The sequence below is a fragment of the Schistocerca nitens genome, chromosome 1 (genome assembly GCF_023898315.1).
Source record: "Schistocerca nitens isolate TAMUIC-IGC-003100 chromosome 1, iqSchNite1.1, whole genome shotgun sequence".
NCBI lineage: Eukaryota > Metazoa > Arthropoda > Insecta > Orthoptera > Acrididae > Schistocerca > Schistocerca nitens.
The window spans coordinates 415,410,732-415,436,989 of NC_064614.1; the positions used below are offsets into that span (position 1 = coordinate 415,410,732).

Consider the following 26,258-nt stretch of genomic DNA (forward strand, 5'->3'; position numbering starts at 1 on the left):
GAAGCGTCAGAATTAATTAGACATACAACATTTCTTGATGTTTTGTGTCACATCAACAGCAGATGCTGACTATTGGGCCGGTTTGAATAAGAGAAGCCCTGCAATGACGTTGGAAAACTAAAGAAACCGTAGTAAAGATAATCAAAGCAAGATTACAATCCAGCCACTGAAAAAAACGAGACAAACATTTGCTATTTCATCAGTCAGTGTTTTCATACATGTATCCCACGTATTCCAAAAGAAAATTTTATCAATTTCGTTTTGTTCTTGATAATCAACTAGGATGGTCCATTGATCACGACCGGGCCAAATATCTCACGAAATAATTTTTCGCTCTCTGTGATAGATGCCGCTGTAATAGTCACAGACATATGGCACACAATTTTAGACGAACAGTTGGTAACAGGTAGGTTATTTAAATTAAAATACAGAACGTAGGTCCGTTTGAACATTTTATTTCGGCTGTTCCAATGTGATACATGTACTTTTGTGAACTTATCATTTCTGAGAATGCATGCTGTTACAGCGTGATTACCTGTAAATACCACATTAATGCAATAAATGCTCAAAATGATGTCCGTCAACCTCAATGCATTTGACAATACGTGTAACGACATTCCTCTCAGCAGCGAGTAGTTCGCCTTCCGTAATGTTCGCACATGCATTGACAATGCGCTGACGCATGTTGTCAGGCGTTGTCGGTGGATCACGATAGCAAACATCTTTCAAATCTCCCCACAGAAAGAAATCCTGGGACGTCAGATCCGGTGAACGTGCGGGCCATGGTATGATGCTTCCACGACCAATCCACCTGTCATGAAATATGCTGTTCAATACCGCTTCAACCGCACGCGAGCTATGTGCCGGACATCCATCATGTTGGAAGTACATCGCTATTGTGTCATGCAGTGAAACATCATGTAGTAACATCGGTAGAACATTACGTAGGAAATCAGCATACACTGCACCATTTAGATTGCCTTCCTCCCATAATGCTGCGCCGTACATTAACCCGCCAAGGTCGCTGATGTTCCACTTGTCGCAGCCATCGTGGATTTTACGTTGCCCAATAGTGCATATTATGCCGGTTTACGTTACCGATGTTGGTGAATGACGCTTCGTCGCTAAATAGAACGCGTGCAAAAAATCGGTCATCGTCCCGTAATTTCTCTTGTGCCCAGTGGCAGAACTGTAAACGACGTTCAAAGTCGTCACCATGCAATTCCCGGTGCATATAAATATGGTACGGTTGCAAGCGATGTTGATGTAGCATTCTCAACACCGACGTTTTTGAGATTCCCGATTCTCGAGCAATTTGTCTGCTACTGATGTGCGGATTAGCCGCGACAGCAGCTAAAACACCTACTTGGGCATCAACATTTGTTGCAGATCGTGGCTGACGTTTCACATGTGGCTGAACACTTCCTGTTTCCTTAAATGACGTAACTCTCCGGAGAACGGTCTGAACACTTGGATGATGTCGTTCAGGATACCAACCAGCATACATAGCACACACCCGTTGGGCATTTTGATCACAATAGCCATACATCAACACGATATCGACCTTTTCCGCAATTGATAAGCGGTCCATTTTAACACGGGTAATGTATCACGAAGCAAATACCGCCTGCACTGGCGGAATGTTACGTGTTACCACGTACTTACACGTTTGTGACTATTACAGCGCCATCTATCGCAAAGCGAAAAATGTGGTCCAACTAAAACACTCATATTTCTTTATGTCCTACACGAATATGTAGTAAAAAATGGGGGTTCCTATTTAAAAAAACGTATTTGGTATCCGTTTGGCCTATGGCAGCGCCATCTAGCGTGCCACACATAGCACCATCTGGTTTCCCCCTTCAAGCCAGACAAGTTTCGTTCTTTGTAGTTTTTTCGTTTGATGCTTATTTCGTGAGATATTTGGCCTAGTCACTATCAATGGACCATCCTGTATATACACTCCTGGAAATGGAAAACAGAACACATTGACACCGGTGTGTCAGACCCACCATACTTGCTCCGGACACTGCGAGAGGGCTGTACAAGCAATGATCACACGCACGGCACAGCGGACACACTAGGAACCGCGGTGTTGGCCGTCGAATGGCGCTAGCTGCGCAGCATTTGTGCACCGCCGCCGTCAGTGTCAGCCAGTTTGCCGTGGCATACGGAGCTCCATCGCAGTCTTTAACACTGGTAGCATGCCGCGACAGCGTGGACGTGAACCGTATGTGCAGTTGACAGACTTTGAGCGAGGGCGTATAGTGGGCATGCGGGAGGCCGGGTGGACGTACCGCCGAATTGCTCAACACGTGGGGCGTGAGGTCTCCACAGTACATCGATGTTGTCGCCAGTGGTCGGCGGAAGGTGCACGTGCCCGTCGACCTGGGACCGGACCGCAGCGACGCACGGATGCGCGCCAAGACCGTAGGATCCTACGCAGTGCCGTAGGGGACCGCACCGCCACTTCCCAGCAAATTAGGGACACTGTTGCTCCTGGGGTGTCGGCGAGGACCATTCGCAACCGTCTCCATGAAGCTGGGCTACGGTCCCGCACACCGTTAGGCCGTCTTCCGCTCACGCCCCAACATCGTGCAGCCCGCCTCCAGTGGTGTCGCGACAGGCGTGAATGGAGGGACGAATGGAGACGTGTCGTCTTCAGCGATGAGAGTCGCTTCTGCCTTGGTGCCAATGATGGTCGTATGCGTGTTTGGCGCCGTGCAGGTGGGCGCCACAATCAGGACTGCATACGACCGAGGCACACAGGGCCAACACCCGGCATCATGGTGTGGGGAGCGATCTCCTACACTGGCCGTACACCACTGGTGATCGTCGAGGGGACACTGAATAGTGCACGGTACATCCAAACCGTCATCGAACCCATCGTTCTACCATTCCTAGACCGGCAAGGGAACTTGCTGTTCCAACAGGACAATGCACGTCCGCATGTATCCCGTGCCACCCAACGTGCTCTAGAAGGTGTAAGTCAACTACCCTGGCCAGCAAGATCTCCGGATCTGTCCCCCATTGAGCATGTTTGGGACTGGATGAAGCGTCGTCTCACGCGGTCTGCACGTCCAGCACGAACGCTGGTCCAACTGAGGCGCCAGGTGGAAATGGCATGGCAAGCCGTTCCACAGGACTACATCCAGCATCTCTACGATCGTCTCCATGGGAGAATAGCAGCCTGCATTGCTGCGAAAGGTGGATATACACTGTACTAGTGCCGACATTGTGCATGCTCTGTTGCCTGTGTCTATGTGCCTGTGGTTCTGTCAGTGTGATCATGTGATGTATCTGACCCCAGGAATGTGTCAATAAAGTTTCCCCTTCCTGGGACAATGAATTCACGGTGTTCTTATTTCAATTTCCAGGAGTGTATATACATGCGCGCGCGTGTGTGTGTGTGTGTGTGTGTGTGTGTGTTTTCCACATCTTCTCCTGACCCATTGGATCGATTTTAATTAAATTTGGCACATACAATACTTATTCTCTGGCAAGAAGTACTGCAGGTGTAAGAATGATGTAGCTGGATTGAAAAGGGTTGATAATGCCTGACATCTAGGCTGCTTGCACGACTGGCCTGTTGTGCAGATATTATCTGTGTTTCAGGAGGTATATATGTGGATGGGTATTTTTAACTGGGGACAGAGGGGAGGAAGAGATGAATACACAGTGGGGAGTAGGAGTAGGACAGAGAGAGAGGGAGAAGGAGATTGACAGAGAGAGGAGGGAGGAGGAGATGGACAATGAGTGAGAGGGCAGCATGAGATGGACAAAGAGAGGGGGAGATGTGAATGGGCAGCTAGAGCGAAGGGGAAGAAATGGTCAACGAGAGGGGACAGGACGGGATGGACAGAGAAAGGAGAAAGAAGAGGAGGAGGGGTACAGAGAGGGAAGGGAGGAGGAGATTATAGAGGAGGAGGAGGAGATGGACAGAGAAAGGGAAGAGAGAGGGAGGAGGAGAAAATGGCCAGAGACAAAAAATTGCCTCGTAAACATGGGCTCTAAAATACATAGCCTAAGAGCTATGAGCTCTTGTCCAGTGGAAGAGATGTGTTTCACAATAGCAAAGATGAACGTGTGCTGATAGCTGTTTATGTAAACACTTTAGAGCACATGTTCAGCGGACATATTTTACGCATTTTGGTCCACACTACCACCTCCCAAAATATGGAAAGATAATTTTCGACTCGGTAGCTTACGCGACAGGTTTCCTTACGTCAAACTGACATATTTACCCTTCTCCATTACCCATGAAAGTTTGTAACATCATCACGGAATCATCCTGTTTGTGCATAATAATTACGAGGGTGAAGCCGCGTGTGAAAGGCTAATGACATATATAAACCATACATATAATCATGCAATTTTTGTCAAAACAGAAACCTAGTTGCCTCTAGTTTCTGCACTTTCTACTGTCATATTAAGTTCATGACATCACATTTTTCTGTGCATGTGTATAGCTCGAGGTCTGCGATGAGCTAGTCAAGACAACAGTGTTTGATAGACTTGCTAAGAAGAAACTGCGCTGTCATCCGTTCTGGGTATATACACGAGGCCCACGTTCTCGCTTTAAAGAAAAAGAGAAGAGAAAATTGGTTTCGTTCTGGAACGAAATGTATTTCGCTTCTTATATTAGACGGAGGAAGGTTACACTAACTGCAGGGATATTCAAGGACGGAAGAAATTGAACCGCCCATCCATGTCGATTAATTACAAGGTCATCATTTTCGTTTTTAGAGGACAGGATTCTGTTACATTAACCAATTCTTGCCTTTCTTTTTATTTTTGTGATATAGTTCTCAGATGCTACGCTCTGACGCATTTTGAGGTATATTTATTTTCAATATTGATATATGCTTCACCATAGCAGAAAATAGCATGATTAATTTACCGCAGGTTTCAAAATTTAGGAATCTTTGACCCAAGGCACTTAACAAGACATTTCAATACTTCTGAGGCTCAGAGTTAAGGTTTTATAGTTCGACTACGTCAATATTTTCCTCTCGTTTTGTTGAAAGTAAGTAATATATCGACGTATTACTAAAAAACTTTCTAATTTCTGGATGAAGACGTCATCTTGTGACTATAGTATACACTCACATCAGTTTATGGGTCAAAATGACTGCAATCGACGATGTGAAACTGTCTTCTTGCAATACAGAGTGCATAAATAGGTCTCCCTGATTGATCTACTCCCTAATCTGCGAGCTTGACAAAATTTTCCTCCGTCTTTCATGTAGATGATAAACTGCACTTAAGTATAAAAGTCAGTCCTGACAGCGCCGAAAACAACAACATTTCTCTTCAAAACATCTTATCTACTGTTTGTGCTTCGAAGATAGGGTCTCCAGCGTTACGAGGCAAGGAAGTGCCCAGTTACTTTCGTCTTCTAGCCAGCGTTATGAGCCGGCCAAATAAGTGGCCGGTTGCGTTTTCCTGGCAGCTTAATCATAATGTTTACAAGGCACAAGAGCGCACGAAAGAGCCGACATGTCAGCCTTGACATTCAACTCTCAAAGCTTGAAATCATGTTTTCCTCTCACCTCGATAATAAACGAAAGAAGGTAGGTTAGAATTTAATGGCGAGTCGAAATGGAGGAGTGAGGTGACACGGTGACCAATGGGTTGGATTTGCATCCAGGAAGAGGAAGGTGGGCTCAGGATCTGCCCGTCTGTACTTAGGCTCTTCACAGGTCCCACAAGTCAATGAAGCAGAGTGTCTTTGGAGAGGATACCACCGATTTCCATCCCAAACTTCTTCCAACCGAGCTTGAGGCCGGTCTTTAAAATAAACATAAATGAAATAGTTTTCTGAAACAGTGACTTGTTAGTTGCACCGTTACACGTTCACACCAACATTTTCAGGGGTGCACTCTTGATATTTGTGCAGAGCACGGACGCCCTTTCAAAGCAACAGGCCAAGTGCAAAACAAGTTATGGTTCGTCTTTTGAGTGATGTAGGACCAAAATGGTTCTTCTTTTTCCATTCAGGGTACCGCAGCAATAAATTTATTAAATGAATGCGGAATTTTTTATATTAGGCTTTTATTTGGATATTCTTTTTCTTCGCCTCTCTACTGCTTTCGGCTTTAAGCCATCATCCAATGTTTAGCTGTATTTAAAAAAGCACATTACTTTAGTCCTGCTATATGGGAACGTAAAGTAAATTAATGGAAGAATACATACCTATAAAAACGTACTATAAAAGTGGTAGCGTATTCACATTACATTTTTCCTTTCGCTTTTGATCACAGATTTAACTGTTTTTCACGTTTATAGTAGGTGTACATAACGCGTGGAATGTGCAAAGATATAATGTTGGCCAAAGAAAAAAAAGTGAGGATGGGTTTAACAATTTCCGAGATCTATTTTTGTATATGCATGCCGGCCGCGGTGGTCTTGCGGTTCTAGGCGCGCAGTCAGGAACCGTGCGACTGCTACGGTTGCAGGTTCGAATCCTGCCTCGGGCATGGATGTGTGTGGTGTCCTTAGGTTAGTTAGGTTTAAGTAGTTCTAAGTTCTAGGGGACTGATGACCACAGCAGTTGAGTTCCATAGTGCTCAGAGCCATTTGAACCATTTTTGTATATGCATGTGCATATCCAAAGAAAAAAAGTGCTAGTAAAAATAACATTAATAAAGAGATGTACCTAAGCGAAAATTTATAACACCACTCATTACATAGACACTAGAAATAATCCTACCAGTGTGAAAACTACGAATGGAACTGCTTCTTTTGTTTCGATTATCCGTATGCATGTTGCCAGTAAAATTGTTGACATCCCTTTTGTTTCGAAGCTACGTACTTCAGTCGGTAAAAACGGAAATCTTATAGGTTCGACTGTAAAAAAGCCCTTTTCTTAGGAACGGGTAGAAGTATCAAATTGAAATTTATGTCACATACTAAGGTCTATTGTCCCTAGGAGTTTTTATAAATGTAAGTTTTAAGTAAGTGTAGTAAAAAAACTAAGGCCCGTTATGTCACATATCTTGATACTCGCGAACTCACTCACCAAAACTTATGTGGTTCTTCGCGTTGAGTCGGGATCATGAAATTTGAGAAGCAGCAGTTTTTCACAGTACAAGCAGAGGAAAAAATCTGAGAACTGTTAATTTTTATTTTTTTAGGGTATATTCAAAAAATGTTCAAATGTGTGTGAAATCTTATGGGACTTAACTGCTAAGGTTATCAGTCCCTAAGCTTACACACTACTTAACCTAATTTATTCTAAGGACAAACACACACACCCATGCCCGAGGGAGACTCGTACCTCCACCGGGACCAACCGCACAGTCCATGACCGCAGCGCCTTAGAGACAAACAATCATTGAGGAGAATAGTCACGAAGAATAAGAAGACCACAGCTGTAATAATCATTGCAGAAATGAATATTGCACCCTGTCAGCATCAAAAAGCACGAAGCAGGAAACTTCATGGCGAGCTGGAATTCCAAAACCATCAATCAGTGACGCAAAAGGTCCTAACAGGAAAACGTAGTGTCGAAGCCACGAAACCTGGTCTATGGAGTATTGGAAAAACGTCGTTTGCTCGAACGAGTCTTGTTTCATACTGTTTTGAACTTCAGGCCGAGTTAACATCCCAAGAGTGAAACATGAAAGGGGTTTGGTGACAATTTAGGCAGTCATAACGTGGTATTCCAAGTGCACCATGGTTACCCTGCAAGGCACATTATTGTCAATGATTATGTGACCATTTTGGCTGATCATATCTACCCCATGGTAGGAGGGTCACTCCAAAAGAAATGCTCACTTTTTTTTAAAATCCATCTTTTATTCTACATGGTTGAAAGTTTTACAGTGTGTAGATACATCCTTTAGGAACAATATTTTCATTTCTCCACATAATTTCCATCCTTCTCAACCGCCTTACGCCATCTTACAACCAGCGCCTGTATACCCGCACGATGAAATTCTGGACCAACCTGTTGGAGCCACTGTTTGGCAGCGTGCACAAGGGAGTCATCATCTTCAAACCTTGTTCCACGAAGAGAGTCTTCCAGTTTCCCAAAGAGATGATAGTCACATGGAGCCAGGTCAGGACTGTAAGGAGGGTGTTTCATTGTTCTCCATCCGAGTTTTGTGATCGCTCCATAGTTTTTTGACTGACAAGTGACCGTGCATTGTCGTCCAACAGCAAAACATTCTGCTTTTGCCGATGTGGTCGAACACGACTCAGTCGAGCTTGAAGTTTCTTCAGTGTCGTTACATATGCATCAGAATTTATGGTGGTTCCACTAGGCATAATATCCATAAGCAAGAGTCCTTCGGAATCGGAAAACACCGTAGCCATAACTTTTCCAGCAGAAGGTGTGGTTTTGAATTTTTTTTTCCTTGAGTGAATTTGCACGATGCCACTCCATTGATTGCCTCTTCGTCTCTGGTGATAAATGATGGAGCCATGTTTCATGATGTCCACAAGCAAGAGTCCTTCGGAATCGGAAAACACCGCAGTGATAACTTTTCCAGCAGAAGGCGTGGTTTTGGATTTTTTTTTTTTCCTTGAGTGAATTTGCACGATGCCACTCCATTGATTGCCTCTTCGTCTCTGGTGAAAAATGATGGAGCTATGTGGTAGAGCACTTGCCCGCGAAAGGCAAAGGTCCCGAGTTCGAGTCTCGGTCGGGCACACAGTTTTAATCTGCCAGGAAGTTTCATATCAGCGCACACTCCGCTGCAGAGTGAAAATCTCATTCTGGATACTTTGCTTATTTTCATTCGCATATGTCGCATGGTATTATATTTTGGGGTAACTCTTCCCATTCTAAAAGGATATTTTTGGGTCAGAAACGGCCGGTTTGGGCCATATGTGATGTAAGTTCACGACCCTCTTGTCGACCCCTGTTTAGGAGTCTGGGTATTTTGACATTGGCCTCTTAATATACATATTCCTTACTGTCATGTCTTGTTAACAATATTAGCTTATTCCCAAGAATAAGGAGCTTTCACTCAGTTAATACTCAGCAGAAATCAAACCTGCATGTGGATCGGACTTCCTTAACTCTTGTCCAAAAAGGTGTGCAGTATACTGCTGCATCCATTTTCAATAAGCTACCACTAGAATTCAAAAATCATAGCAGTAATCCTCGCGCTTTGAAATCGAAACTGAAGAGTTTCCTCATGGGTCATTCTTTCTATTCTGTCCAGGAGTTCCTTGAAAAATTAAGCTGATTTTTATTGTATTATTGATTGCGTTTACTTAAACTTATGGACTGACTTTTTTCGTGTTCATAAACATTTATATTTATCTGTTATTACTTTTATGTTGTAATTTCATGTACTGAGACGTTCCATGACATTGGAGGTTTGCTCCTCAATTTGGTCCTTCGGAACGTGACGTGAAAATAAGTAAATAAATAAAATCATCTTACCAGAGTCTGTGTGACTTATTGTCTGTGTGTGTGTGTCTCGGTAACAGATTCGCGGACTCACAAACACTTATCGTCAGTGAAGCTTGAAAAATGAAAGGCAGAGAAGTACATGTCACGTAGAAACATGTCTTGAGGGAAACATATTGTGCACACATTTGGAATTTACAATTCATTCATTAGTTTGTGGTATTAAAAAATCGAATCGAATTTGGTATATACGCCTCTACACTCCACGAGTGTTATACAGAGAACTAATCTTATAGAACGCAACTGTCTAGGAAGACGAAGTGAGTTCGGTGGGATTTTAAGAGCCTACTTACATTTCTAGAAACGGTGTGAAATTTTAAAATAGCTACATGGCCTCAGCGAGCCGTGTGAAATCCAGTGTTAAACACTAAAGCAAATAACTTCCGATTCTGTTCACTCTCATGTCACAAGCAAGGTGCACCAGTTGCAGAGTGTTGGTAGACGACCATTGTAGCAGTTTTTGATGATACATTATGTGTAGTCGTTCGAAATTGTATGCGAGCCTCTTGCGGAACTTAGGTATCAGTTTCAGAAAATTTATTTAGCGGTTATGAGTTTTACTGCGCTTTCTTGCCTGTGATCGTAGGAGCTGTGGATTACACTGTGCTTTTTCCACGCGCTAAGCCTTGGAATAAACCTGGCATTCTGCACTGCTTTCTTATCAAGGTGTTAGCGGAAGTGCCTAACCGTGTCTTGCTTCAACCTGTTGATAATGCCCTATGTGTAACCGTGTCGTGCAAATGGCTGCAGCAAATGACTGTGTAGCGTAGTAGTGTATTTCTGTTATTGATGGTGAGAACTTACTTAATAGCCCAGTCAACGAAGAACAAAAAAGTTCGACTAGGGGAAAAAATCCGTGTAGCCACTAACTTTCGTACTGTCATAGGGGGGAGGGGGGGGGAGTAGAAGAACACACTAAAAATCCTGATCAGTAGGGTGTGGGCTTAGGAGTGGGTCACTTTTTTATGTTTTTCGTGACTATTTCGAAAACTGCAGGATCTAGCGAAAATGTATCCCAGTACAAAATGAAAATGCACTAAATTTCCTACAAAAAAGGTCCTATCATTTTTTTCTCAAGGACTAATAGTTTCAGATTTGGAAGGAACGTAAAAATCGCAGAATATTAAAATTAGTGGTTAATGGTATAAAATTGATGTTTATTATTAAACGAAGTACGTTAGCACAAATATTAAGTGTGTGAAGCGCATCGAAGTGCAGTAGAACCGTATTAAGGGATAAATTGTGTTCTGGGGGTGTGATCTACAGGAGGGGCGACAGGGTGGAGAGCAGACGCGTGAGGGATGGCAGATCGCCAGATTGTGGCCATGCACTTTCCTCCTTTCTAGGTCTGCGAATTCTAGAGTGAGCACACGATTCCCCACTTTCTCTACTCCACTATGTCACAAAAAGCTATTATATGGTATTTCAGAGAGGTATACCGACCCTTCCGCAACTCGTCTTATGAAACACTGGTAAGGCAAGTGCTGACACTTCTTTACCTACTGGACTGCAAAAAACATTTCATAATTCTACATCTACATCTACAAATCTGCATACATACGCCGTAAGCCACCGTATGGTGCGTGGGAGAGGGTACCCCTTCATAACCACTGTCTATATGCCTCTCTACGAGCCCTGATCTCTCTATAGTTATCTTCATGGTCGTTACGCAAAAAGGAACGTTCGTTTCGCAGTTAGCCTCAAATGCCGGTTAGCTAAATTATTTCAGTAGTGCTCCTCTAAAAGAACTCCGCCTTTCCTCCAGTGATTCTCATTTCAGCTTCCAAAACATCTCCGTATTATTTGCGTGTTGTTCGAACCTACCGGTAACAAATCTAGCAACCTGCCTCTGAACTGCTTCGATTTCTTCCTTTGATTCAACCTTGTGCGAATACCTAAAACTCGAACAGTACTCAGCAACGTGGCGCACTAGTGCCTTACATGTGGTCTCCTTTACAGATGAATCACACTTGCCTAAAATTTTCCGAATAAACCGAAGTCGACCATTCGCCTTCCCTATTGCTATTATTTCTTAATCGCCCATTCCATTTTACACAGCTTTGCAACGTTACAGCTATATATTTAATCGACGTGACTATGTCAAGCAGCACACAACTAACGCTGTACTCCAACATTTCGGTTTTTTTTCTCCTACCCATCAGCATTAACTTTCATTTTCTACGTTTAGAGCTAGCTGCCATTCACACCAACAAGAAATGTGGTCTAAGTCATCTTGATCCTCCTACAGTCACTCAACGATGAACCTTCCCACACATAACAGCATCATCAGCGAAAAGTCGCAGACTGCTGCTTAACCTATCCGCCAGATCGTTTATGTATATAGAAAATAAAAGCGGTCCTGTCACACTTCCCTGACACACTCCTGACGATACCCTTCTCTCTGATGAACATTCGCAGTCGAGGACAGCATACAGGTCTCCGTTACTTAAGACGTTTTCCAGCCGCTTATGTATCTGTGAACCTAAACCGTATGCTTCTACTTTCGTTAGCAGTCGGCAGAGTGACACTTTTCGGAAATCTAAGAATATGGAATCCACCTGTTGCCCTTCATCCAAGGTTTGCAGGATCTCATGTGAGAGAAGGGCAAGCTGAATTTCTCACGAGCTATGCTTTCTAAATCCGTGCTGATTTGTGGACAGAAGTTTTCCCTCTCGATAAAACTCATTGTATTCGAACTGTTACAATTTTATATAACAGGAAGTTAGCCTTTGAACTGTGATCTAGTCATTTTTTTGGGTTGTAATGATGTAATTGCTTCCGGTCATGGTATACCACTTCTGTTTACATGTGCACTGCCCAGTTTCATGATATTATCAATTTTGGATACAACGTGTTACGTTTGCATGCTGAAAACTACCATTGTATCAAAGCACTATGGTTCCTTTCTTGCAATGGCTGTAGCCTCGCTGTGGAAGACGCATAATACAAAGCATATTCTGGTTTGTATGTTCTGGGTGTTTCAAGACTATTCATCCGATTTCACAGACTATATCTTCTTCTACATGATTGAAAATGGAAATGTGAGGTAAATTTTAAATTGACACCAATTGTAAGTTGTCTTCTGTGCGTGATTTCCGGTGGAGGTCACCCAGATGCAGCTTGCTCGCTGACTCGTTCACTACCCGACGAGTGTCGTGTCGATGCGGCTAAAAAAAAAAAAAAATTAAAAAAAATAAAAGGTATGGCATTGATGGCCGCGAATCCCTACCTGGAGAAGGTGACGAGTCACACGTCTTTTCATTTGACGCCGTATGGAGCGATTTGCGTCTCGGTGATGGTGAAATGGTGATGACGACATCACAACATCAGTCCTCCAGTGGAGAAAATCTCCTAACCGACCGGGAATCGAACCGAAGTCCGCTGCATGGCAGTCAGATGTGCTAACCACTTAGCTAAGGGGGCGACGAAGGTCGCTATAACACAGCAACAAAAACCGATTTGGGTTCTCCGTTTCAATATGTGAATTAGATGCAAATTGAAGGTGGAGGGGGGAAGAAAGGAAACGGTTTAGTGATCGTAGCTGCATCGGAACTTCACGCGGAACCAGTGGCGACGAGTGGAAATGTTTGAGGGCGCGTTTACTAGCCAAGTACTTTAACTTACTGCGCCAGCGGACGCAGTGGTTATCGCAACTCCGCGGACTATCTCGTCACGCCTCTGAGTCGACCCACACTCCCACCCAGCGACACCTGTTCGCTGTCCCTATCCATTTCGTACATGCTCGCTACTCCAGGATTCCCGCGTGGAGTCGGACGTATTTGTGCATCCGCATTGAAGAAGGTGGGTTCGTCCTCCATCCAAGCGACTCAATTATATGAATGCGTGGAGTCTGTTCTTTCGGACTGTGCAAGTGCAGGTGCAGTTCAGTTCAGTTACAACTGTGTGTCGTGATTTTCGTCGAGAGTACATCACTGCGCCTTCTACAGCTCAAAACTCTCGACATTGCAGCAGCAGTATCAACAGACTGGTTGTTTATGTAAGGAGAAATCCTCGTTCGAGACGTTAAGCGCTCTCTAAAGAGTTTTTCACGTAATCCCGAAAGTCTACTCGTCCTCGCAACAGTGATTTACTCTTTCCTGGTATATCTTTGTGGCGTGTTTTGTGGCCACATTTGTGTTTCAAACCATGCAGGGCTTAACTACTACAAGCCCTTGGTGATAGTGATAATTTACACTACTGGCCATTAAAATTGCTACACCAAGAAGAAATGCAGATGATAAACGGGTATTCATTGGACAACTATATTATACTAGAACTGACATGTGATTACATTTTCACGTAATTTGGGTACATAGACCCTGAGATATCAGTATCCAGAACAACCACCTCTGGCCGTAATAACGGCCTTGATACGCCTGGGCATTGAGTCAAACAGAGCTTGGATGGCATGTACGGGTACAGCTGCCCATGCAGCTTCAACACGATACCACAGTTCATCAAGAGTAGTGACTGGCGTGTTGTAACGAGCCAGTTGCTCGGCCACCATTGACCAGACGTTTTCACTTGATGAGAGATCTGGAGAATGTGCTGGCCAGGGCAGCAGTCGAACATTTTCTGTTTCCAGAAAGGCCTGTACAGGACCTGCAACATGCAGTCGTGCATTAGCCTGCTGAATGTAGGGTTTCGCAGGGATGGAATGAAGGGTAGAGCCACGGGTCGTAACACGTCTGAAATGTAACGTCCACTGTTCAAAGTGCCGTCAATGCGAACAAGAGGTGACCGAGACGTGTAACCAATGGCACCCCATACCATCACGCCGGGTGATACGGCAGTATGGCGATGACGAATACACGCTTCCAATGTGCGTTCACCGCCATGTCGCCAAACACGGATGCGACCATCATGATGCTATAAACAGAACCTGGATTCATCCGAAAAAATGACGTTTTGTCATCCGTGCACCCAGGTTCCTCGTTGAGTACACCATCGCAGGCGCTCCTGTCTGTGATGCAGCGTCAAGGGTAACCACCGGAGCCATGGTCTCCGAGCTGATAGTCCATGCTGCCGCAAACGTCGTCGAACTGTTCGTGCAGATGTCTTGCAAACGTCCCCATCTGTTGACTCAGGGATAGAGATGTGGCTGCACGATCCCTTACAGGCATGCGGATAAGATGCCTGTCATCTCGACTGCTAGTGATACGAGGCCGTTGGGATCCAGCACGGCGTTCCGTATTATCCTCCCGAACCCACCGATTCCATATTCTGCTAACAGTCATTGGATCTCGACCAATGCGAGCAGCAATGTCGCGATACGATAAACCGCAATCGGGATAGGCTACAATCCGACCTTTATCAAAGTCGGAAACGTGATGGTACGCATTTCTCCTCCTTACACGAGGCATCACAACGTTTCACCAAGCAACGCCGGTTAACTGCTGTTTGTGTGTGAGAAACCGGTTGGAAACTTCCCTCATGTCACCACGTTGTAGGTGTCGCCACCGGCGCCAACTTTGTGTGAATGCTCTGAAAAGCTAATCATTTGCACATCGCAGCATCTTCTTCCTTTCGGTTAAATTTCGCGTCTGTAGCACGTCATTTTCGTGGTGTAGCAATTTTAATGTCCAGTAGTGTACATCGTATAGTGTTTTTTCAATTCATACTGGCCGCGGAGATGAAATAAAACAATGTCACTCAATGTTTAGTGTTCAGTTATGAGGTTACGTTCCATTTATTTGGAAAAGTGAACGATTAAATTTAAGAATATGAGGAATACAGCAGGCATGTACCATAGTCGAGCCCGCATCTCGTGGTCGTGCGGTAGCGTTCTCGCTTCCCACGCCCGGGTTCCCGGGTTCGATTCCCGGCGGGGTCAGGGATTTTCTCTGCCTCGTGATGGCTGGGTGTTGTGTGATGTCCTTAGGTTAGTTAGGTTTAAGTTGTTCTAAGTTCTAGGGGACTGATGACCATAGATGTTAAGTCCCATAGTGCTCAGAGCCATTTGAACCATTTTGAACCATAGTCGAACACAAGACGGGCCCTTCAAAGCTTCATTTGTTTCGCGCCGTTTCGCGAGGAAAGACTTACGTCTCGTTCGTTTTTCGAGAAAGACAATTATAGGAAACGCATACCTCGCTGGATGTGTTGGTAATATAGTTTTTTCAACAATGGCGAGAGCGTGCTGGAGATTTCACTTTGCAGCAAAACGGGGCGCCACCGCCCTGCCCGCAGCTCGTGGTCGTGCGGTAGCGTTCTCGCTTCCCACGCCAGGGTTCCCGGGTTCGATTCCCGGCGGGGTCAGGGATTTTCTCTGCCTCGTGATGGCTGGGTGTGGTGTGATGTCCTTAGGTTAGTTAGGTTTAAGTAGTTCTAAGTTCTAGGGGACTGATGACCATAGCTGTTAAGTCCCATTGTGCTCAGAGCCATTTGAACCATTTGAACCACCGCCCTGGCACCGGCACGAAACAGCGGTTCTGAAGAACGAGCATACGGATGTCGCATTGCACCATTGTTTCCAATGTTGCCAGATCAAACCGTATGTTATATTTTGTTAGGGTTTTGTAAACGACTCCGTCTGTGTCACTTCTCTTCCAACAAGTTTGGGTGAACTGCAACATCGCATAGCAACAGCAGTGAAGGCAGTAACTCCTGATACGCTCGCAAAAGTATGGGACCAAACTAATGTGTGGATGTTTGCCATGTGTTCTGTGGAGAGGAAGATTTTTGGAAGGTAAATGAGAACTTTGATCCTAAACGTAACTGTAAAAAATAATCCAAGGTTCTGTGTGTCTGCGTGTGAAAGATATAGCCTCGTTAAATCGAATAGTTCTTTTGAAAGTTAAAATTGTGTAGTTCTTCACATGATATTCTGAAACCCATGGATCAGGAAAGTCTTTCTCAGATTCCGAAAAGGATTTGGCTCAGTACCTCATCTACTCTTATTATCAAAAGGGCGATCGTGTGCGGTGTCAAACGAAATTTGTCACTGGACTGAGGGTTTATTGCAGGGAGGACACAGCATGTTAATTCGGATGGAGGATCATCGACACATGTGGAAGTAACTTCAGCTGTGCTCCATGGAAGTGCGTTGAGACACTCGCTGCTCATGTTATACAGTATATTAATGACTTTAAAGACAATGCTAATACAACGTAAGACATTTCGCAGGATGTACTGTCTGAAACTAAAATATTGAGTCGAATCTTAATAAGATTTCAAAGTGATGTAAAGACTGGTAACTTGCTTTAAATATTCAGAAATGTAGAATTTTTCACTTCACAAAAGGGAAAAAAGTAGCGTCCTATTACTACAATATCAAGAAGTCACAGCTGGAATTGATCAACTCATACATACTGGGTGTAACAATTTGTAGCTGCATCAGATGGAACGATCACACAGGGTCAGTCTTAGGTAAAAGACAGCAATTTGTTGGTAGAATACTACGGAAATGCAATCAGTTTACAAAATAAAGTGCATACAGATCACTTTTAGGACTCATTCTAGAGTATTGAGCCGGCCGCGGTGGTCTAGCGGTTCTAGGCGCGCAGTCCGGAACCGCGCGACTGCTACGGTCGCAGGTTCGAATCCTGCCTCGGGCATGGATGTGTGCGATGTCCTCAGGTTAGTTAGGTTTGAGTAGTTGTAAGTTCTAGGGGACTGATGACCACAGATGTTAAGTCCCATAGTGCTCAGAACCATTTGAACCATTTTTAGAGTACTGAACAGGCGTGTGGGACCCATACTAGATAGGACTAACGAGGGTTATTGAACGTATACGCAGAATAGCAGCACTAATGGTCACAGATTTGTTTGGCCCGTATCACAGTGATGATGAAGAAAGTGAGCTGGCAACGTGTTAGACGTAAATTATTCAGAGAAAGCCTACTTACATAGTTCAAATGGTTCAAATGGCTCTGAGCACTATGGGACTTAACATCTGAGGTCATCAGTCCCCTAGAACTTAGAACTACTTAAACCTAACTAATCTAAGGACATCACACACAACCATGCCCGAGGCAGGATTCGAACCTGCGACCGTAGCGATCCCGCGGTTCCAGACTGAAGAACCTAGAACCGCTCGGCCACTGCGGCCGGCCTTACAAAGTTTTAAGAACCAGCTTCAAATGATAAATCTAGGAATATATTAGAACCCTCTACGTATCGCTGCTGTAGGGACGGCGGAGACAAGGTTAGACTAATCGCAGTGCGCACAGAGGTATTTAAGCAATCATTCTCCCGGTCTCCATACGTGAATGGAACGGGAAGAATCTCTCGTAAGTGGGACATTGGGAAGTATCGTCTGTCATGCACTTCACAGTGGGTTGCAGAGTATGGATGTAGAAGCAGAAATTAAAATTCATTCCAATGTTCACTCATGTAGAACAGAAGCCGTGTGAAATCGGACGAATCGTTTCGAAACGATCTATACTGACTGTTTCCGAACATAACCTAACGTACTGACACTCTTTGTGGTGGCCCTGAAATCTCTTTGATCATTCCGCACTTACCGTCCTAGACGGTATGCGCTTCACGCATCCACAAACAGCGCACGTGGAGATGTCCGTCCGATTTGTTTCGCAGTTGGAACAGTACATAAGGTATTCGGATGTGATCCAGTCATTAAATTCACAACAAACGGCGACAGCTACGGCGCTCGGCACATTTTAAAGGCGCGCACACTAGTACTTTTTGGCATTGTCGGTTCCGTACTGGCTCCGGCGGAGATAGCAAAACTGTTGGGCGGCAAGTAGATCCTGCGGAGAATTCCACCGGGCGACGCAGACGGAATCCTCGAGCCTGGGACAGCGCGGCGGTGCCCGCATCGCGTCACGGCCGCACGGCTGGCTACTGCAGCGGCGGCCGGCGGTCCCGGCTTAGGACACGGGTCTCGTATGGCGCGGAGCGCACTTCACTTCAAAGGCGCGCCGCCCGCTGCCACGCCCGCACTGCTCGCCGCTCCTGGGACGGACACCGGAGGGACGGCGTCTCAGCGACGAATACGCTGTTCTATGCTTACTTAAGCCCCTTTTACACGGTCGACTTTCTTGTCTCCGTTTACTAGACACACGTGCGTCTACTGCAGCATCCCTGGCGTTTCATTAACGTACTGAGAGAAATTCTCTAAGCACGTCCGAGGTGACGTGAATGACACCATTACAGAACGCTGGTTTGGGAGAGGTGGAGTAGAAGATGGACATCATCGCCGGTGGTCTCCCACGTCTCCAGAACTCACAGTTCGTGACTTTTATCTGTGGGGTTACGTAAAATATCGCATTTTTACCTCCACCCCCCCTCCCCCACGCCTGCACTCTTCAAAGTCTGCGACATGGCATCGTTGAATTTGTGAATTCGATAAGGAGAGATCAACTGCTCCGCATGTGGCAGGAAATGTGCCACCGTTTTGATATTTGTCGTGTAACACATGGTTCTCACATTGAAAGCGTAAAAATTTAAACTTTCTTTCCAGGAACGTTGGAACTGTGTGCACTGGTGGTAGGACAGCTTGGCTGTGGAAGTGGAAGGGTATCCCACGACATAGACAGACAACAGTATTCACAATTACAAGCACCAAACCTTTAATGATCTTCCAGCAATAAAGGCTCTTAACAAATCTCAATTAAGCAAGGACATAAACTTGGTTACAAACATATGTTAACCTTCAACCATTGAATAATCCCAATAAAGAATTACCAATCAATAAAACGTAGATAAAGGACTGCTTTACAAGAATGCTTAAATTAAGTAAAATCATGAAAGCTAAGTTACAAATTTTATGTTAAGCTTCAACAGGTGAATAACCCCAATAAAGAATTCTCATTTAAATAAAACATAGATAGGAAAATGCCTTACCAAAATGCTTGAATTGTGTAAAATCATGAAAAGCTGAGTTACAACTTTTCTCGCAAACTACTTAGGAATTTACAGCAAATAAACAAGTTTGATCTGTTTAACCAGAAGGTAACTGCCAAGTCTAAGCGATCGAAGCCACTCAGAGTGGACGACCGCCCCAACGCTGGTCATCAACCGACATCGTCACGGCCCAGTGGTCACCGTGCTAAAACAGACTAACGTTTCGGTAAGCGACCGACAGCAACACAGGAGTAACAGCGACTGAAAGTCGGCGAACGCCTTACGAAACACGGCACACCCTGAAGAGGGAGCAGGCACAGCTGACTAGCGGCCGTACAACCGCGAGCAAACAAATCTCACGCCGCCCGTACTAACGCGAGAAATGATAGCGAGTGACAAGACGCCACGCGCAAAGCAGCAACCGTGCCTACCCCTCGACCACAGAATGTGCCCTGTCTCCTTGTCTATGGTAATACAGTTTATAGCACACAAGAAACGATTTAATAATGGGATTAGTTCAACGCAAGATCAGTTAAAAGTTAGGTCCAGTAAAGATTTACCAACGGATTTACCTTCAAACCAACTTCCGGACCACAGGCGGAAATTAGTAAACTTGGCATAAGTTTTCACCAGACCGATAAACAAGAAATCAAATTAAACAGTTGCCAAAAATACAGTCACGATACGAAAGCCCTTCAAGACCTTGCTATCTTACTCACAGTTATCATTATCGGTGAAACATACACAAATGAATGACAAGAAATTCACCATTGAAAGCAAAAAACAACACACCATCTGGTTTCCCTCTTCAAGCTAGACAAGTTTCGTTCTTTGTAGTTTTTTCGTTTGACGCTTATCTCGTGAGATATTTGGCCCGGTGACTATCAATGGACCACTCTGTATAAACTGAGGTGGCAAAAATCATGGGATAGCAATATGCACGTATACAGTAGGCGGTAGTGACGTGTACACAAGGTATAAAATGGCAGCGCATGGACAGAGCTGTCATTTGTATGAATGTAATTCATGTGAAAAGGTTTCCGACGTGATTATAGCCGTTCGACGGGAACTAAAAGACTGAACGTGGAATGGTAATTTGAGCTAGACGCTTTTGACATATCACATTGGGAAATATTAGAGAATTCAATATTTCTCGATCAACAGTGTCAATTTCTGACATTACCACGCAGCACAGTGGCTGACAATTTCACCTAACGACTGAGAGCAGCGGCGTTTGAGTAGAGTTCTCAGTGATACCAGACAAACAACACTGCATGAAATAAACGCAAAAATCAATGTGGGGCGTATGACGAACGTATTCTTTAGGACAGTGCGGCGAAATTTGGCGTTGATGGGATATGGTGGAAGACGACCGACAGGAGTGCCTTTGCTAACAGCACGACATCACCCGCAGTACTTCTCCTTGGCTCGTAACCATACCGGTTGGACTCTAGAATACCGGAAAACCGTGGCATGGTCAGATGAATCCCGCTTTCAGTTGGTAAGAGCCGATGGTAGGGTTCGAGTGTGGCGCAGACCCCACGAAGGCATGGACCCAGTTGTCAACAAGGCACTGTGCAAGCTGGTGTGGCTCCATAATGGTGTAAGTAGTTTTTACATGGAATGGATTGGGTGTTCCGGTCAAACTGAACCGATCATTGACTGGAAATGGTTACGTTCGGCTACGTGGAGACCTATTGCAGCCGTTCATGGTCTTCTTGTTCCCCAACAACGGTGCGGCAAGTCACAGGGCCACAATTGTTGGCGATTTATTTGAGGAACATTCTGGACAATTCGTGCAATAATTTGATCATTTGATCGCCCGACATGAATCCCATCTAACGTTTATGAGGCGTAATCGAGAGGTAGTTCGAGCTCAGAATCCTGCACCGGAACACTTTCGCTATTATGGACTGCTATAGGGGAATCATAGCTCAATATTTCTGCAGAACTTCCAGTGACTTATTGAGTCCATTCCACGTCGAGTTGCTACACTACGCCGGGCTAAAGGAAGTCCGACACGATATTAGGAGGTACCTCACGACGTTTGTGACCTCAGTGTTCCTCGCGGGACAAAAAAAAAAAAAAAAGCAGGGAGACATTCTGGCTGACATCTGACCAGTAATCGTTCTTACTGCGCACCATTCTCGAACTATAAGACGACGCGTGGATTGTGATATTGGTACGCAATGTACTCTCTGCTGTAAACCAGAAGGTGGCCAGCGGAGCATACACGTGGGTACAGTAGACGTGCAGACGTTTAGGCCGCTGGTCAGCTCCACCCAGTGCTAGGGGCCATTGTCCGGTGCTAGTGCAAGTCCGCGTGGCGTGCCACCCACGGGGACGTCAGCGTCATTACTGGGCGGCCCCGATGTCAAGGCTGGCGCGGCTCAGCGCCGCTGGTCCCAGCTGGCCGCCAAGGCTGCGGCGGTGCTCTCCACGAGCCGCTCAGTCTGCCGGCGACACTCACTGCCGCCGCGCGCTCCCAGCCCGGGCCACAGGTGAGTCCGCTCCGCGCGGCTGCGTGCTCGGACCTATATTGTTTACCTCTGGCCTACAGGCACTGGGGCTCAACTAACACATGCCCCGACCTCGTTTTTCTCTTCTTTCTCTCCGTCTGTCACACTCACTGTTCAGTACATATTGTTCATTAGTCCGTAATAGTCACATACTAGTATGTGTCTGGAGACCATACGTCAATCGGTTTTTTGTATTTTTTGTTTTTGTGAAGTTCAAGACTCGTATCTCTCAACCAAACTATTAAGATGCAACTCTAAGGAATTGTCGAGAAAATCGACTTTGAAGTTTTCTACTCTACCGCAAGGTCGTCTTTCCCATGGACCGTGTGGCTCTGTAGCAAAGCGATCATCTACCACGGGCTCGACTCCCATCCAAAGTAAAATTTTACATGAGTGTGCACTTTCCACGAATATTTCGGTGAAATATTCTGTTTGCTTTCCTCATTTCGATAGACTTAATTGCAGGTTGGTAGAGGAATATTGTAATGACTACACTCACATACTCATTTTGCTATCTAATATTCAACATAACTTATTTTTCGCTGCGATTTACATTTCAGATTATTATTCTCCTTTTCATCCGACATGTAACTTAACGCAAAGATATTATTACAGCGAAACCTTATAAATAAAGTAATTGGTTCACAATTTTACTGATGTCTTATGATCTGTACTTTTCTCGTCGACATTTTCAAGTATTTAGGGTGGATTTCTTGGACATGATTGCCGCGCGTGGTAGCCGCGTGGTCTAGGGCGCCTTGTCACGGTCCGTGCGGCTCACCCCGTCGAAGCTTCGAGTCCTCCCTCGGGCATGAGTGTGTGTGTTGTCCATAGCGTAAGTTAGTTTAAGTTAGATTAAGTAGGGTGTAGGCTTAGGGACCGAAGATCCCAGCAGTTTGGTACCATAAGACCTTACCACAAAAACTCCAAAAAATTGCACATGACTTACGAACATCTTCAAAGCTGCAGCGTCAGAGTGAGGGGTCTCCTTTAATTTTCTTCTAAGGACCATAATTGAAACTTGTGGGTCGACTAGTTGTCAGAATGCAGTTCAAACTAGATTCTCGGTTAATGAATTTTTTTTCTTGATTACAACTATCTTAGCGTTTCTTGACTATGCGTAGCTTAACGAATGAATGGGAATAATAATGAAAAATACGTCGTTTTATTGAGAGAGATTTGACTGTTGTTGTTTTTCTTTTCATCGGACAAAATCATCCCGTGCAAAACCAATTTTGGCCAGCCGGAGTGGCCGAGCGGTTCTAGGCGCTACAGTCTGGAGCCGCGCGACCGCTCCAGTCGCAGGTTCGAGTCCTGCCTCGGGCATGGATGTGTGTGCTGCCCTTAGGTTAGTTAGGTTTAAGTAGTTCTAAGTTCTAGGGGACTGATGCCCTCAGAAGTTAAGTCCCATAGAGCTCAGAGCCATTTGAACCTTTTGTAAACCAATTTTGTGTCATAAACAACAGGGAAAACGAAAGTAAATATCAGCTTCAGTTCTCTAAAACTACGTAGCTTTGGAAAAGATTCACACCACGAGCTAGCCTGTTAAGAGTTCCATGTCTCACTGCACACCGCAGACGGTCAGATTACTTTTGTAATTGTAGGGAAACCAATTAAGAGAAACAGTCACGTGTATACTGTCGTGGAATAGCTCCACTTGATCGTATGTGACACAAACCTCAACGTTTCACAGCCTATTTTGTTAGGGAGCATTTTTCTCACCAAATGACTACGTCTGCTTGTCACATATAATTAATACACTTCATTTATAACGTTAACGTTTAGTTTCGATCAACGTCTTATTATTTGAAGCATTTTCATTGACAATATGTAACGCACAATGTTTTTTTTTTTTTTTTTTTTTTTCCTTCTGGAACAAGTATTTCCTAGTTTTGTTTGCCTTCAGCAAGTGAAGACACATACGCATTAGTGTCATACGAATCTATCTATGAGAGCTGTGCAGCACTTCTCCACCTAACTATTATGAACTAGATCACACCTTAGTAAAAAGAGATAATGACTACCTGAGATATGGACTTGACTGTTCTGCATAATTTGGACCGTATAATCTTTCTGGATAGGTGGTAGCAATTGGTAGTATTTATTTTTACCAAATGCCGTCCAATTTAATAAAAAATAGTTCACACAATACATCACGTTTTACTTCAGAGTAGATTTGGTAGCTATTGTTCTTCCACTTCGACTTGTGAGATGCTGATGTGTTCATAGAGATGTCTAGTATCGTATGTTAAGGTGTTACACGTGGTCCACTCTTCTCCGTTAACGGTGTAAGAGACACATACGTGAACACGGCGTGAAATGAACTGTTTCTGTAGACAGACCACGTCCACCACGGAAAGAGGGGCACGCTTCGCTTACAATGCTAATTGTCTGTGGGGACAATCGGAGAGCACCGCTGTACAAGAGAGAGCGGATTAACTGTGGCAGCCACAAACGTAAACAAACGTTTGTTCCACTTCAGGACGATGCATTGTGATTCGACCTGACTGTACATTTGGGTGAACACTGGCATAACTTGTCAGTGCATCGGACGTAGTTTTCTGACGATATTCCCCCTTGGAAGAATATCTTGTAAAGAAGTTGTAGATGTAGGAATCTCCCATTTAAGTTAATATTTTTTATTGCTGATGGTGATGCTCACTTTCTTGATAATGTAAACCGTCGTAACCGGTCATGCTTAATAAAAGTAATTCTTGAATGTGAGCTGACATGACTACTCCAGAATGGAACACTTTGCAATTTATACGTCATCAGCTTAAAACATAAAATAAATGAAAGCAAGAAACACGAATGTTATTTTTCCGTTAAACAAGATCATTGTCAGATGTGACTAACCGCAAAACGCAGCACACATGCAAAGTCGTATGGTAATACAGCATTTACTAAAGTTGTCCATGTAATTCCTAAACAGGTATTAGCCGGTTCCCTGAAATTTTATTAATCACACATTTCATTAAAGCAAGCATTTACAACGATTATATTATTACAAGATGTAGGACAAAGCTATATTTATCAACTATAATGTGACGACTTCCATCTAAGGTGTTCTTCCACATGAGACGTTGATGCTCAACCGTTTCTGAGTTTATGGTTTGTTTATAATTTCCATGAAAAAATAAAGCTAGTGTCTCTTGAATGGAACAAAATATGACTTCCAAATCTATGGCTTCTCTAAAATGTTAATCCATTTTCTTATGGCTTTGTAAACCTAGTATTTTTAATACTACGACACATTTTCGAGTTCTGTGTATTCCTTTTGCTATCCACCTTCTCCTAGACTTGTGTGGAATGTAACTAGTGCCACAATCCACTAGCGTGTATTATTCATTTTCGTTTTCATACTAAGCAGATGGTGCCTCTTCTAAGCCTATAATTTGGGGAAAGGTCGAGCCTTTCCCATCTCAACTTAATTTTTACTCGTGATGGTTTTACCAACAGGTACCTCAAAATGTTCAGTACCTCTGCAGGCTGTCACTTCATTTGTGACCAGGAAGGCCATATGTTGGAGCGAGTCCCAGTGGCTGTAAGTGAGGAACAATAAATTACATCCCTTCAAAACTTCAGCGCGAACATGGATCACCTTCTTCCGCTTGCGTCGCTGTGAAGAAGTAGCCCTTACTCGACTTAGAGTGGGACATTGCCCACTCGGCTTCCTCTTACGTCGATAGGAGACCCCAGTACGTCAGAGATGAGGGACACAGCTGTCTGTACGACATCTTTTAACCGAGTGTGTTTTATATGACGACCTGAGTGTTGAACTGGGTCTCCCACAGGATCTTCCCTCTATTTTAACTGATAACGAGGCGAGTGTTGTTCGTGTCTTAATATTTTGTTATCCCGCTGTGTCTCGCTGGGGTTTTATTACGGGCTTTTCTGAACCTCACCTTCCTAGTGTTGCTTTACGTTTCCTGTGGTGGGATCAAACGTAGTTTCCCAGTTTATTGATCTTTTTCCATAGATTATGAAAGTCTTCTTCGGTATAACGTTAATGCAAGGGCACTGATGACCTAGCTGTTTAGCGCCCTCCACCATAAATCATCATCATCATCATCATCATCATCATCAAGGTGATACTTTTTCCCAAAATGCAACCATTTGCATTCTGACGGTAAGAAATCCCTTTTTTAACGTTCATTTCTCGTATACAGCTGTAGTAGTACCATTCTCAGGTCAAAATTATTCTTTTTTAATGACGATATAGTAGTTTTGAATGTACTCGTATTTTCACCACAGATATCAAATGATAGTAACATTTTCATAATGGGTTACGGGTTACTCTGTTTTCCGTGCAATGCTTCATATATGGTTTGGTCTAGTTCGCTATTTTCCTTGAAACTGTTTCGCCGTACATGAAGATAAATCTGTTGCCATGTGATCAAGCAGTCTACCTAACATGTACCGTCCTCTCTGTACATATTATGTTTTCAATGTTGTTCAGCTTTCCATCTCGTATTACGTTTCCCATTCTTGACGTATTACTTTTATTA

General features: G+C 44.3%; 1 protein-coding gene across 3 annotated transcripts in view; it reads left to right on the top strand.

The window, feature by feature from the left end:
- Positions 1-26,258, top strand: part of LOC126249890 (beta-glucuronidase-like) — a 469,370-nt gene that overhangs the window by 118,468 nt on the left and 324,644 nt on the right. Inside the window, exon 1 of one of the 3 annotated variants that reach the window (XM_049951514.1) lies at positions 21,703-21,732. The exons of the other annotated variants lie outside the window; for them this stretch is intronic. The gene's annotated coding sequence lies outside the window, so the exon portion shown is untranslated. Of the gene's footprint in view, positions 1-21,702; positions 21,733-26,258 lie in introns of those variants that run through there. 3 annotated transcript variants of the gene reach the window in all.